The sequence below is a fragment of the Gambusia affinis genome, linkage group LG20 (assembly GCF_019740435.1).
Source record: "Gambusia affinis linkage group LG20, SWU_Gaff_1.0, whole genome shotgun sequence".
Taxonomy (NCBI): domain Eukaryota; kingdom Metazoa; phylum Chordata; class Actinopteri; order Cyprinodontiformes; family Poeciliidae; genus Gambusia; species Gambusia affinis.
The window spans coordinates 1,580,217-1,595,640 of NC_057887.1; the positions used below are offsets into that span (position 1 = coordinate 1,580,217).

General features: G+C 39.5%; 1 protein-coding gene across 1 annotated transcript in view; it reads left to right on the forward strand.

Annotated features, from left to right (window-relative positions):
* The window catches only part of jmjd1cb (jumonji domain containing 1Cb), a 101,558-nt gene that overhangs the window by 37,695 nt on the left and 48,439 nt on the right, over positions 1 to 15,424 (forward strand). The window contains exon 2 of the mRNA XM_044102983.1: positions 12,794 to 12,982. The gene's annotated coding sequence lies outside the window, so the exon portion shown is untranslated. The remainder of the gene's footprint in view (positions 1 to 12,793; positions 12,983 to 15,424) is intronic.

Genomic DNA, 15,424 nt, shown 5'->3' on the forward strand with positions numbered 1-15,424 from the left:
CCAGACTAGCCAAATTTGCAAACATCTGTTATAACTTTCCATCAGATGTAGCTCATTCTAGGAGCTACTTCTTTGTGTAACTCCAGTAAAAACATTGTCAAAGGGTTAACAGAGGAGCCATGTTGTAATGACTTCCTGACAGCAGAGTTCCAGAAAGAGCAGGTATTTTTAAAGAGACAGAGGCCCGATTTAAAATGTGTTAAATTTTGTCTTTGATATATACAGCGCTTTTATAACAACTGAAATTAACATAGTAACTTCATTGTGCTCTAAAATTCAAATGTGACAAAAACACATAATTCTGTCCCTTTAAGAACAGGGTTCATTGACTGGATCCAGGGGGAGTATTTGCTTTGGCTGCAGCTCTATGCAGTGCATTGACCTACTTAAACTGTGTGATGGGTGATATCAGAAGCTGTTGCAATTAAAATGTCTTATGGCATAAAAACCACCACCTTTCTACATTATGTTCTTCTCTTCTGTAACAATGTTATGGGAAAAACTTAAATATGTAAATAGTATAAAGTTTGTGAAAACGTTTGAATTATTCCTGCCAAACGGGCAGATGTAACTCCCACAGGACCTTTTTGAAACGATTTACTGGTGTGCCTCAGATTTGTATTGATTTGCATATTTCACTCTGTACTATAAAGACGGAGGATATAAGTTCTATATTCGTGTGTGTGTGGTTGTATGTGTATGTATATGAGTATAATAGCCAAGCATTAACAGCTTAAATAATTTGATTGTAACCTATTAAATTAAAACTCACTTGAGGCTTAAGCATTGTGTGTCTGACACACATTAATAAATGTGAATTTAATCTCTGAGTAACTGATCTTTCTTGCTTTTGATCTGTTTGTTCTGCGGCTGAAAAATCTCATAGCTGAAGTCCATGAAGCTGCTCTCTGTTGGTCACTGCAGTGTGTACAGCATTGAGTGTGTTGATGGTGATCTGGACTGGGTTACCTTTCCCCTTACCAGCATTCCAGAACCTGCTGCACAGAGCTCTGAAATGGGTTTGGTTGTATTTCATTATGTGAGCAACAGCAGTGGCTTCTTCTGCTTTGGTTCCACCTTTGCATCATAATCATCTCAGCTTAGATGTGGTGCACAGTGCACCAATGTGAAATCATGCAGCTGATAATAATACACAGACCTGTTTAGGAAAGCTGTTGCCATGGATACAGATTTAAATCCGAAATGATTCAGCTCCCATCTGTCACCTATCGTCTCTCTTTCCAGACCAGCACAACTACTGCAGACTTTAGTCATAACTCACTGATCCACGTTTTTCACTTCTGATACCAATACAGATATGAGGTTCCTGTGTCCGATACGATCTGATACAGAACAGTGCTGAATTGACTTACATCTGTTTTTGTTTTTGTTTTTTAACACAGTCAAATGCACTGAATATCAAATTTATAGAAAACTCTGCACATACTTAAACACCCATAAAAATGTAAAATAAATAAATGAAAATCACAACTTGCATTTGCTCAGTTGTGGGGGGGCGCACCAATAGCAGTTTTCGGACCAATATCTGACTATTGATTTTTAAAAAGACCTGACCTGTCGATTCTGATTTTGAACAACACCAACTTTTTTGTTTTATCTGAAATGTTGCTACATATAGCAAGAGACTTGCTGAGTTGCTAACAGTAAAGTGGCTGTTGTTAATTGCAAACATGCAGACATGACCTGGCGGGCTGGTCATTCAGTCAGACGCTCACAGCAGAGCAAAAGAGGATAAAGGTTGATTTTTAGACCTTTACTGAGGGAGATCAGATTAGTGGATAAGATTAGCATGTAATTATTGGCCAATCACTGATCTCCCACAGTTAAATAAATCCACACCGACAAATCAGATGGCTGATAAATTGGTGCACCCCTATCAGTTAGTGCTATCCAATGTAAAATAAATAATAATAAAGAACCTGAAACTAACAAAAACAATAGATTCACAACTTTTGGCAAACATGAAAAAATAAACGGCAACAAACCTTTGAAATGGTTCAGGAATTCTGAACCATTTCTGGAACTGTTTTGAGCATCTGATTTCCATTCAAAGTCTACATGGCGGCTCATTTCGAGTCTAACGGGGCGCAAGTTGAACCGTTTGGAGCGTTTTGAACGTTTGACGTGTCGAGCGCACAACGCTCCACGTAGACTTTGAATGTAACCCAGATGCCCAAAATGCATTTGGTATGAACACACAAAAAGTGCACGTGTCAAACTTGAAGCATCAGACCTGTTTGGTGTGAACGCATCACAACGCCCCATGTGAGATGTGTTTTACCCTGCACCGATGCAGGGTAGATTAAAATAATCTGATATTTTCTTCTTGACAAATTTTGTATCAGTGATCTGATCAAGCTGATTTCTCAAGATCAGGCAGGTTTTTGCTTAAGAATGCTAGCATTTCTGCTCTCTTGGCCGTCTGTCTGGTTTGCTTCTCCTCCAGGATGGTGGAGGTTGTGCTGAACTTCCGTTCACTTTTGACACTCTGCACAGAGATACATGAAGGTACTGGCAGTAGCAAGGCCAGGAAGCCTCAGGCGGTCGACTCCCCAGTATTTGTGTGTGTGGCAGGAATGGTATCCTTTGTAAAATATCCATCCAGCTGTACAGCAGTGCTAGATCATCAGCTGTAGAGGCTGTAGCTGTGAGCTGTGCTCGCCTTCCTTGTAAACTCCTCAAACGGTTCAATGGACGTCATTATTTTCACAGTCATGGCCCACTGGTTGGTGGTGGCTGCAGAGGGCAGCTCATGGTCAGCAGAGTAAAGTAGACTGTTGGTTTGTGTTTAGTCAGACTTGACCATCTGGTTTCTGTTTTGATCTCCGATTGCAGGCGGTTAGGTTGAATGTTCATCTCCAAATGGATATTCTGCTACCGTGAATATGCTAGAGGAGAATGTTTAAAGTGTCCGACTATTGGTCATGAGGCTGAAGTTGGTTTCTGTTGCAGCTTCCGAGTCAGAAAATGGCTAGAGGGCGAGTCCACCTATTTCTTCACTACCTTTAGCATTTTCCCTCTGCTCTAATTAAAAAACTACAACACCTAGACTCTTCGACATTGGACTATTCTCAACTAATAGTAGAATAATTAAAACCAATCTTGAGATTTGTGAAATCTTTATTTGATTTGTGGAACTTCAGTAAGGGGCGATGTCAGCACTTTTTAAGCATCTGGACCGCACTAGAACTGCTCCAGCTAGAAAACTACAACACCTATTCTCTTCCAACCTGGACTAGATTATTCTCTTTTTCGCTGAATAATTTGAGCATGATGAAAAGACAAGTCAAAATAAGCAAATGTGGGCGTGCTGTGGTGGCGTAGGGGATAGCGCAACCCACATTTGGAGGCCTTGAGTCCTCGATGCGGCCGTCACGGGTTCGATTCCCAGACCCGACTGATATTTGCCACATGTCTTCCCCCCTCTACTTCTCCCTTTCCTGTCAGCCTACTTTCATATAAGAGACACTAGAGCCCACAAAAGACCCCTGGAGGGGGAAAAAAAAATTTAAAAATAGGCAAATGTGTGTCCTAGTTAAAACCATAAAAATGCCAAACTTCAAACTTGCAAACATTTTTATTTCACAGCTTTTCTTTGATTTTGGAGATTTGAACGTCTCTCTGCTCATAGTTGAATGAGAAGCTCTTCTCTCTCACTACAAAAAAAGACATTCAGACATTCCGTTCTGAATCACTTTAATTATTTTTCTGTTCTTTATACATGAAGTGATTTTCTCAAGTTGCTACAGTAATTCTATTTTATTTTTTTAAAACTCTTCCAGGGGGTCTTTTTGTGGGCTCTAGTGTCTCTTATATGACAGTAGGCTGACAGGAAAGGGGGAAGAAAAGGGGGGAAGACATGCGGCAAATATCGTCTGGTCCGGGAATCAAACCCACGACAGTCGCATCGAGGACTCAAGGCCTCCAAACATGGGTCGCTCTATCCCCTACGCCAACATGGCACACCCAAAGTCATTTTAATTCTCTTGCTTCTTCTCCATTTGGCTATGCTTAGTTTGATCCACTGACCCGGCCCTGATTAGTGCTTTTGTGTTTTTCACTGCATTTATGGATGCCTGCATTACATTTCCTAAAAATACAAACATGTATTTTACATTTCAAAAAAGATTATTTAGAAACCTTTCCTTTTCTCTTTACTTTAACTTGTTTCAATATTTCAGACCCTGCTTCTCCTCACATATCCTACCTATCTTTGTTCTGATCTCTTGACTTTTAAACTTTCTTTTGAAAAATGTTTTTGTTGAAGAACAGGGGAAATGGCAGGAAAAGGGAGCAGAACCCCAGATCGCCACAAAATTCGGCATTTATATGCTGTAACTAGGACTTCTCATACTAACACACACTTGCCTATTTGCCAGCACATGACGTCACTCAGAGCACAAAGCATAGAATTGGACTGAATAGATCTGCCCTTATGGATCGGTCAGATTGTCACTGATGCGGACATTAATATTGGATGGTGCACCTCTAGTGACAACATTGTTGGACTTGTGCCAATTTTAATCAGATTATTTGTTAGAATGAGAATTAAAAGCCTGTTGCCATAGCAACACAACACATGTTCAGCTTTTTTTTTTTTTTTTTTTTTCCACCTCACCTTGTAAGGATGTCTCATTCCATCGGAGACATTCTCTGGTTTCAGATTGTAAAGGTTGGGCATCTGCAGTAACAATCATCTCTGAAGTTTACTCAGAGGAGTGTCCATCATGCTTCCACTGCTGCTGCTGTCAGATGTTCCGACCTGCTCACTAACCCGCAGGCTGCCTCACTCCTACGCAGCTCACACTTCACTATGCACTGCATTCAATTCTGCTGACACTCCAGCATATTTAATCATTTACACACAAGTTCACATTTCACACTTAACACATAAATTATAACACATTGCAAAGTTCTATAGTTAACTGAAACCAGGGCATTAATGTCTCTGTCCTGGTAAATGCTTCCAATAAAATAAACTGATGCTGATTTGCATCTTTGCAGATGAGAAATCAGACTGCAGGTAAATAAATTTGGCAAAACCAAACAGTTTATAAATAAAAATAATTATCGTTGAGTTCTAAATATGGACCAAGCTTTAATTACCAGAATCCTGGATAAATGTTTCCACCAGTCATGTAACACTTCTATGAAGAGAGTCTATAACCAGTTCCTTGCTATCTTTCAACACCAGTCCTACTGGTTTACATAAGCTGCATCTTACAAAGGATTACTACTGTATATCCAGTGGTATACAGTGGTGGTTGCAGTCTGGACCGGTCCAGACTGCAACATCCAATCAGGTCACAGAGAGGTCCAGGACCTTGAAAGGCCTACGGTCAAGAAAAGAGCAGCTAACATCTCTGCAGACCCCACACATCCCGGACCCAAACTGTTTAGACTTTTACCTCAGGTCAGTGTTACAGAGCACTGTTTGTACAAATGATTCACCACAGAGACTGTTTCCCAACAGGCTGCTCTTCTGATGAACACTGAGCAGGCAGAGCACCCTGATGTTTTGGCGTCCTCTGTGCAGCGGTTGGAACGGATCAAAAGAGGAGGGAGTTTGGAGATGATGGGATCCTTCACCAGCCTCTCCAAACACTTCATCAATATGCCGTTTGTTATGATTCATATCATTTTCAGGGAACGCAGGCCAACTAATTATTTGAAAAAGTTGCAACTGTTTTTGTATGTATTGCATATTCGGACAATAATGTTCTGCCATAACTGGTTAAAAACATGATTAATGTTAATAATTAAAGTGAAATCATAAAGTTGCTACATTTTAATATAATTTTGTCAATTAAATTAAAATTGAATTAAAGTTTTAGTTGACTAAATTTTATTGCAACTGGTTGACTAAAACTAAAACAATTCTGATGTCTAAATTGTGACTACAAAGACTAAAAATAAATACCGTAACATTTTTCTGTCAAAATTAACGGTGATCAGACTTTAGACTCAGCTGTTTACTTATCCTCAGAATCCTGATTTAAATCTGTAGATATTAAATCTACATTTAAATAAGTATTCCCATATTTGGTTCTTAGAATCTTGTTTGTGCCATTCTATTAAACCATTTTATTGTGCTTCAGTTAACGTCTAAATAACACATCTGTCTTTATGCCCAATTATTTTTGACGTTTCTAATTTTAAAAAATATATATTATTTGAACTGCTTGCACTTCATTCCTGCCCAGAGAAATCAATTTGTGTCTTTTCTATGACTGTCTGCATTACTTAAAGCAAAGCTGAGTCTCAGTCTGTGGGAAAAGAGCCAGGAAGCTGCTTGAAACCTCATTACCAGAGGGAGCTTGGAGGGTTTGAGGCACAGTTTCATCACAGCAGAATCAAAGTAAGATTAGTTTTATTCAAACACCAACATACTGTAAGGTAAGTTAATAAAATGGTTATTCTGCTAAGGAATCTTATATGCAGGTTTGAGTGATTATTGGATCTGCATTTAAAATATAAATATGGCATTCAATAATCCTGACATCAAGATGTGGTTAACATCTGTTTGTCTTCAGAAAGACGCTGCATGGTTGTAGCAGCAGCAGCAGCAGTAGTAAGACAGTGTTTTTCCTACTCTGTATTCTGTAAAGCTCCAGTTTTCCCTGCTGCAGTATTTAAGAGGCAGATTTGGCTGCTCTCTCCACTCTGGTTGGCTGCTCTTATGCTTCATGCTCATTGGCTCCCAGGAACCTCTGGTGCAGCCAGCCAGAAATCAGCTCCTCATCTGATGGTGATGGGCAGATTATACTCCGCTGCACCACTAAAACCACATTTAAATGACAATACACACACACAGCTTATTAATGTTACAGTTGATAACTGTGGCAATATATTGCTTAAATTCACAAATCTAAAATTCCTCATAGGATATTGCTTATAATTATTGTCACCCTGACTTTTATTCCCAATTTGTATGTAATATTTAGACAGCTTTAGGTATGTTGCTTCATGCCTGACTGTAAAATGTACAGAGAATGATCATTTGAGGACATCTGATGTGCAGATGGCCTGTTTTATTTATATGCAACCAATTAACAACAAATGTCTTCTCAAGGCACTTTACAAGAAACTTAATTTTGGTTTAATACTCCATAAATTCCAAGTTAGTGCATCAAGTTTAATTCATTATTTAAATGATATTTAAAGGGAAAGTATGCGTTTTCCAGGCGCACAGTGCTATTTGTAGGACAATAAGGTAACTGTAAAAATGTATATTCACATATCAAATCTGAATTAAAAGAGATTTTACTTAATCTAATGGTTTAAATTCGATCCTCTGTCTCTTTAAAAACTCCTGCTCTTTATTAAACTCCGCCTTCAGGAAGTCATCACAACATGGCTCCTCTATTAACCCTTTAATAATGTCTTTATCAGCATTTCACTGAGAAGTAACTCCTATAAAGAGCTCAGCAGTTCCACCAGGTGTTTGCTAATTCCTGCTGGCTAGTCTGAAGGAGCAGAACGGGGAAGTTGCTCTGTGAAGTGGAGGCTCTAAAACTTGGAAAGTGCAGCTCTGAGGATGAGCCATGTCTCGAAGGCGGGGCTAGGTCCAACCAGACATTTTGAACTTCTGAATGGTTGCCATGGAGATTAAACTTTCATGAACCATACCTGGATTGTTGTCAATCCAGGTATGGGTTTGATGAGGGAATAACATTATAACATGATGTAAAACTAAAAACAATAAATAAATACATTTTACATGATACTGCCCCTTTATAAAGTTCCTTTCTGGCCACAGATTGCATTTAGTTGTTGACCTGCAGCAGCAGTGACAGCAGCAGTGACAGCAGACAGTTGCTGGCGTTGTCGTTGACTTTACAGCAATCCCTTTTGATCCCATAATCCCGTTAAACATTCAGTGGTCTGAACTTGTTCCAGATTCCCTTCAATTTATTCCAAAGAGCATTATAGGTAAAGCAGATAATATTAACTTCATTATGTGGTCTTGGTGATATAAAAATTAGCATAATAATATATGATCTTGCAGAACTCTATTTTATTTTTAAGTCCATAAAAATGACTGTTCACTTCCAGATGGTCAGCTGTTTTCTACATAACTTCACTGTCCACAGATGCTTTATGTAAGCAAGTACACTATGACATCCTCAGGACTTTTATGTTGCTAAATGGTTTCCAGAACCGGACTGGGCTCCAGGCGCTGCTACAGGATTCTATGAAAACAAAAAACAAATGGCATGGAGCTATTTTATTCAATGGCATTAAGTATGTGAGTGTATGCAGTCACATAATCTGAAGGAGTATTTGATGGAAGGAAGTTAAAAGGTCTCCAGCCCTCTGATGCTGGGTGAAAGGAGTTTTGTTTCCATCAGACTTTGTTTAGACAGGAGTGGAAGGAAGCTGATTTGAAGTCTGGTGCACATAAAAACGTGGGTCACAGTTTGCTAGCAAGTGAACACTTGTGTGGTTTGCTTACAGTGGGAAATGCAAACAGACTATTCAGTGATGCCAAAGAAAGGAAATGAACCGTCGGTACAGAGTAATATGTGGGAGACATCAGTGCCCCCCTTCTGCTCATATCATGCAGCTTCTTGTGAGAACTCAGTCAGTTTAAATTAGAAACAGGAAGCCCAGGTCTGCATGGATCTGGTTAGTTTTCATTGTGAACAAGCGGTGCTGGGTGGTTTTCTGTTTCTTTGTGTTTTTTTCCCTGCATGAGCTGTAGCTGTTGTGACTGCATCACTTTGTCCACTTTGAATAGTGTATTGTGAAAGTGAACCGATCTAAATGAAGTTGAGACATTTTTCTGTGTTACTTTCAACTGTTCTGTTTTTGACGACAGTTCCAGTAGTGTTGGACGTCCAGACCTCTTTAGACTCGGTGTGTCTGGCTCTAGCCATGCTGATGCCAGAATGGGACAAGTTCCCTGTTACAGCTACATTCAAAAGCAGAAATGTCAGGCTCCTGAAAAGTGTTTCTTCATATGCACTGACTCGTTCCCTTTCAGTTATATTCAGAACACATTCATATGAATCCTGCATACCAAAGCAGATGCATGAGCTTTGTTTTAGACTGAATTTCTTCCATCCTTGTGGATTTTACCTTTCATAATTTGGTCTCTTCCTTTTAACAGTTAGCAACCTTAAAGACGTGTGTGTGGGTGTGTGTGTGTGTGTGTGTGTATTCCATTTTTGTAGACAGGCCAACTAAACAAAAACTGAGGCTTCGGCCTCAGCTCATTAGTATCAACTGGTTAAAAAGTCCTTAGAACGGCACACGGAGCCACAGCTTGCTCTCACTGCAGCTCCCAGTTACTATAGTAACAGACTCAGCCAGAGATCTTCCCCAGTCCTCATGTGTATTATTCTTATCTGAGAAGACAGTGTAGTTCTTTTGATTTCTTTTCTTTAAGGGCTGTTTGATCATTTTTCACAAGAGATATTTAGTCTCTGATGACTCACAGCAAAAAGACAACAGATTCACCGGGAAGACCCCTCTCCTCCTAAAGCTTCACCATCATTGATGGAGGATGATGATGATATCAAATGATTGTTAGCTGAACCAATCATTAACAACTAGCACAGTTGTTAATGACTGGTTTATTGTCTCAAATGACTGATTAGTTTCAACTCCCATCATCCTCGGTTTGATGTCATAAGTGTCTCTGCATCAACTGGTTGTTAGTATTCAGATATAACGATGCTCCAAATAATATTTCCAGTGATGTTTTTGTGATCTGGTTTAGTGAGAAACCAGATAAAGTATAAGAGTGACTGACGTTTTCTGTGGTTGCATGAAGCATAGATGAGCACAGAGCTGCCCCCACCTGTTGCTAGGCAATGCTGCACTTTTCCCTTTTGCTAGTAAAGCTAGTAAAATTGGAAATATGTTGAAAAACTTAAAAATATATAGTGTATTCATGTATGTATCCATGCTTTATTTAATCAGGAAATATAACTGAGATAAAAACAAAAATCTCTTTTCCAAGAGACAGCAGCAGTAAAACATACAGCAAATCCAAAGTACGAGACCAAATCCATAAAACAGATAACCAAGAGAAATCACAGTGTTACTTGTTAGGGCATTGCAGAAGCCAGGTGATCTTATTTCTCTGTCCTTTAGAATTGAATGGTAGCAAGAGGTGAAAATTTCAAATCCTTCTGCATATATTCCATTATTCTTTTTTGTTACTGTAATATTCAATATTTGACACTATTTTAAAAGCAATAGGGATAATTATTTTTCTGTTTCAAAGGAGGCTTATTTTGCAAAATTCAGTTAATGCATTTTTTGTGCTTCCTTTTGGGGCTCTACTGCTTCTACTGTAGAAAACAAAAAACATAAATAACTGAATGCTATCACCCAGCTGTTATGACGATATGTTGATGTGCTTTGGTGTCTGGAAACGGAGCTGTTTCAAAAGCCTCCCAATTATTAAATCATAGTTAGCACGCACTGCCCTGTTAGCTTGCAACCCAAGCTGAGCTGGTCAGCTGGTTTTCCCGCTCGGTGCAATGGCTGCTGGGAAAGACTGTGTTTAGTTGTTGATTCATCATCCAGAAACCTCTGCTGTCCAGGACTCTGCACTTTTGCTTCTGGGTTTCACTCAGAGTTGAAGATGGCCGGTTGGACTATTTTCATCTGTTAACAGCCATTTTCACATGTATGGTGTAAACATAAATTTGGAGGGCGTGGCCAACAGTGTCTTATTTGTATTTAAAATGACAAGACACCCTTAGACAGCTCATTTTGAAATCTTACAGCAGGCAGAACTGAGCGGCCTGAGAAATGATCTGAGGATGATTTCCAGTTAAAACATAATGAACATAGTTTATATAGCCCACAGACATATCATAATTAGATTTAAACAAAGGTCCCATATAATTACAAATAATTAGGTCATGTTCAATGTTTTGCTTAGATGCAGTGAAAGCAATATTTTGTATCCTACAGTGAGAATTTCCTGGCAGCCCAGGTCTTTATATGTGTAAAACTTTGCGCTCAGTATGCTGAACATACTCATCGCCCCGGAAATTACATGAAACTATAGAGTAAGCTCAGCCAAACTAGTTCAATCACTACATGAGTGAATGAGCCATTGTTTACAGCAAATGGGGAAAAGTCGCGCCAACTAATCGCCTCATCAGAAATAGATGGTGATTGAGGGCAACTTTTGTGGCGTGGAATGCAGGAGGAATAAACGGCTGGATCTGTCTCCGTCTATCATCCACCATTCTCTGAGGTGGAGGAGTTCCACCCGGCGTCCTGGAGTGACTTTTAATGATTCGGTTGAAACAAAGTAGGAAATGTGTCCAGGAGGGAGAAGAGGCAAGCATGACATCAGGCAGTAGGAAACGAAAGGCTTTAGACATGTGAGAGACTGCAGCAACCGTAAACAAAGAGCCAGCCTGCTTCCCCTCGTTGCCTTATGGCTGGGAGTGATCACTCAGTTGACTGCAGCAGGGCATTGTGGGAGGGGAGGAGGGCGGGAGGCTGATTAAGGAGAGATGCACTCGTTGATCCCTTTTCCGCTCTGTCTTCCACGCTGCCTGCAAAGAGAGGAGAGGGGGAGGGGATGAAGGAGAAAGGATGGAATCAGGAGACGAGGGAAGGATGGCTGATTCATGCGCACATCTGTGCACTCCAGCAGTAATGGATTATCTTAAAGAGGGCATGGAAAGGTCTCTGGCTGCTGGCACTGGATGTTGACTTCATCAAATTGCATTTTCTATTATACATTAGGAATTGATGTTAAAAAAAAGCAAAAAAAATAAAAATAAATAAAAGCAAAAAGCCAAAGGTTTGACTTTAATTCTTCTGATTTCAGCTCTGTTTAATTACCAGCCACTGGTTTAGTTATGATGGCATTTAGAATCACTTTGAAAGATGCTTAGAAATTCCAAGTCTGGAATTCTGGAACCCGGCTTATTTGTATTTCATCTGGGAACTAGAATATCAAGAGTAACTGATGCATATTTTAAAACAATGAATAAAATATAATAGCCAGGTAACCAGTCCTTTCATCTTTTTATAATAGACCCCCTCTCATCCCCCCACACACATTTATAAATGGTGGAACAGCCTGTTCTCCTTCCACATAGGACCAGGTTTGTTTGGTCAACTGTTTGGTCTTAAAACAAAAGCCTTACTATAAACCAGCTTTCTGAGTTTATTTTAGATCATTTATATGTGACAAAACTGAAAAACCAGAACAAATTAGGGCTGAAATGATTAATCGAAATCATCTTGATGAAGCGATGCCAGAAATGGTCAAATTCATGTAACCATGTTAGTATGTTCTACCCAGAACTACTCAAGTTATTGTTTTAGATTCACCTGGTTCCAATTCTTAAAAAACGTAAAATAAATAAATAAAAATCTGATTTGGCACCTTTCACATTAATATTATTAAATAATCCCTAGATCAGGCCTACACAGGGTCAAGCTTTTCACATGTTGACATGAAAAGGATTTGTTTTTTGCTTCATATTCATTCTTTGTGTAAAGGAATGCTGTTATTGAATTTTAGACAATAAAATGTGTTCTTACTCAAACAAGTTGTTGAATTATTGTATTTTTAATATTGTATAAAAAACACTTAAGTGGTTAAATGAAAAATCCAGAATGTGGCAATGTTTTTATCAGATTAATTGATTGCTAAAATAATCACTGGCTGCAGTCCTAATAAATCTTTAGTTGCTGAATATGGTGGCAGTTTTATCCTCCCTGAACACTGTCACATTACCTTCCTCTCCTAGGATGCTGTTCTTAACAGGAGTTGCTCTGTCTTCAGGTGTACGTGGAATTTGATGACCAGGAGTGGGAGAAGAGGGAGTGGGTGAAGGTCTATGAGGATTTCCAGCTGTTTCTCCTGGAGCACCAGCTGGTCTGGGCAAAGAGGAAGGAGGGAGCAGCTGGAGCAGCTGGAGCTGGAGGCCTTCTGCAGGGAACCAAGGCCAAGCATGTCCAGTGGCCTGCACTGGTAAGACCTCACCTTCCATTTTAGGGGCTGGAGTCACATGACCGGCTCAGTCATGTGAATGACCTGGCAGGATACAGAAGCCATGCTGCTATACATGTTGTCTGCTTTCTGATGCATTGTCTTTTTATTTTAGACAAATTTTCAGTCTGATTGTTATCAGTCTTTAACATCTTCTGGTAAACTTCCTAAGGCCTCTTTATGTCTCCATAATGAGGTTGTTTGCCGGTTTGCCTTTGTTTTTAAGTCTTTTCATAAATCTGGTCAAGTTGGCTCAGAGCTTCACACCCTTTCACACACCACCTTAAATCCTTTCTGTTGGAATGATGTTGACAATCCCTGTTCCAGCTGTGAAGCTTGGTTGATGTTTGACACATGTACATTCAGCGCCAAAACAGTTTTGTTTTTTTTTTTAATTTGGAATCAGACAGTTACAACTTGCAGCATTTATACTCTGTTTCTCATCCAGACTACTCTGATTGTTCAGAGTAGAGCAAACAGATAACACTGCACAACATGTTTAGCAGTAAAGAACACAGTTGTTAGTTGGCCTGTGTGTGTGGTGATGGTATTATTGTTTAAATGGGCAGAATTATTTGCATGTCTGTTTTTGCAAACCTGCTCTATGTTTTTATTCTCAGAACTGTCCACTTAGTCAACAGGTTTCAGTTCTAAGAGATACATAATGTTCACATGTTCCATAGCATGTGTGAAACACACAAACCAAGCTGGTGCATAAATTGAGCTTAAACTGGCAGTGAATGTCACTTAGATGTCGTGTGATTTGGACCTGGGTCTTCTCTCACTGACCGCCGCTGTCATTTGGTGATTTCACCATTCTGTTATCTCGCATGGAGCAAGTTGGAAGGTGTGCTTTAACCCCCAGACTGGAGTGAAGGCAGCCTGGTGTTTCTTGCTATAGTATGGGATGGTGTCATGAAAAGAGTTGCTCAGGTTTACCCCACTTAGAGGAGAATTGCTTCCATGTTAATGGTTGTCAAAAGGAAAACAGTTGGTGAGAGGTCAAAGGGTAAGGTAAGGCGAGGTGAGCTCCACCAAGTGAGCAGTTTGCTGCTACACAAGCACAAAGAATCACTGGGGGAGCATGGAGTACATTAACCAGCTTTACATCACGTTATTCACTCATCAGAAACAAAGCTGATGTGTTGCCTTTTTTCATGCTTGTTTGAGAAATCCTTGAATCTCCCGTGACAACCACTCAGCTATTCAAATCACTTGTGTGGACCTAGCCTCGCCTTTGAGCTGCTGTTTCTAAGCTTCCATCTCACAGAGCAGCTCTCCTCCAGGACTCACTCAGCTCCGTCAGACTAGCCAGCACAATCATGTTGAGGCTGAGGGGCTGCATGATGCACACTCTGTGGGTTGGTGGACTATAGATGGTGTTTTTAGGATGAGATTTGGATGCATATTACTGTGTTGTCATCATTATAACACAGTAATAAGTAGACTGTGTTAATTAGACTTATCTTGATAAGCATAAAAGTATTCAAAGCCGTAGCAGACTTAGATTTAGAATAATTTTATTTTGACAGGAAATAAGATGGACATCTCTCACCACAGTGTCACGGCTAGATTTGTTTTAAAGAATATATTTGTTCCATTTATTTTTCAAGTTAAAAATATTTTAATTGGTTCTCAATAATCAATATAAAAAAAATCAGCACAACATTTTGCTGCTGTTTGGTTGTTTCCTCTGGTATTATTGATGATTTAATTTTGGTAATGAGCTTCAAGTCTCGGAACATCTGCTGGATTTGATTCTAGTAGAAAATCAATTGTCTGGTGAAAATAAACAGAAATAAAGGTAGATCACCGAAAGGCTGATGTTTGTTTGTCTCAGCAGTAAATACCATGTGGATAGGAGATCGTAGACATGCTGTTTCCACATTGTTTGCTCCAAATGCTTGTTTCAATACAGTTTTACTTTAAAATCCGATTAGTTAATTTTTATTAAAGTGAAAGATTGAAGGAGTTTCCCCTCAATAAGCCACCAGGTAGAGCTGACAGGCTGCAGGGGAGAGCTCTGCAGCCTGTACGCTCTCTGCTCTGTCTCTGGCATCTCAGTAGAAAGAGTTGAAGTGCAGAGATGTCAAGGAACTTTCTACTCATTTATACTGCAGCATACCCACCCCAGCATGCTTTGCCTCTTGCTTAATTGGAAAAAAATAACAAACAAACAAGTAATGCACTTTTAACTCTCCTCTTCCAGTGCCATCATCACTGTGTAGTGGTAGTATTTTCTGATTATATAGATAATAGTTATATGTTTGTACCTGACTGCTATTTTAACATATCAAATTCTTTCTGTGCTGTGTTATAATGTATCACCTTGTGAGTTTTGTGTTGATTGTGACTGTGTTGTGCTTTAGGTGTAAAACCCATGTCCACATCAGACTTTACTGTTTATCGTCCAACACTCTGAGC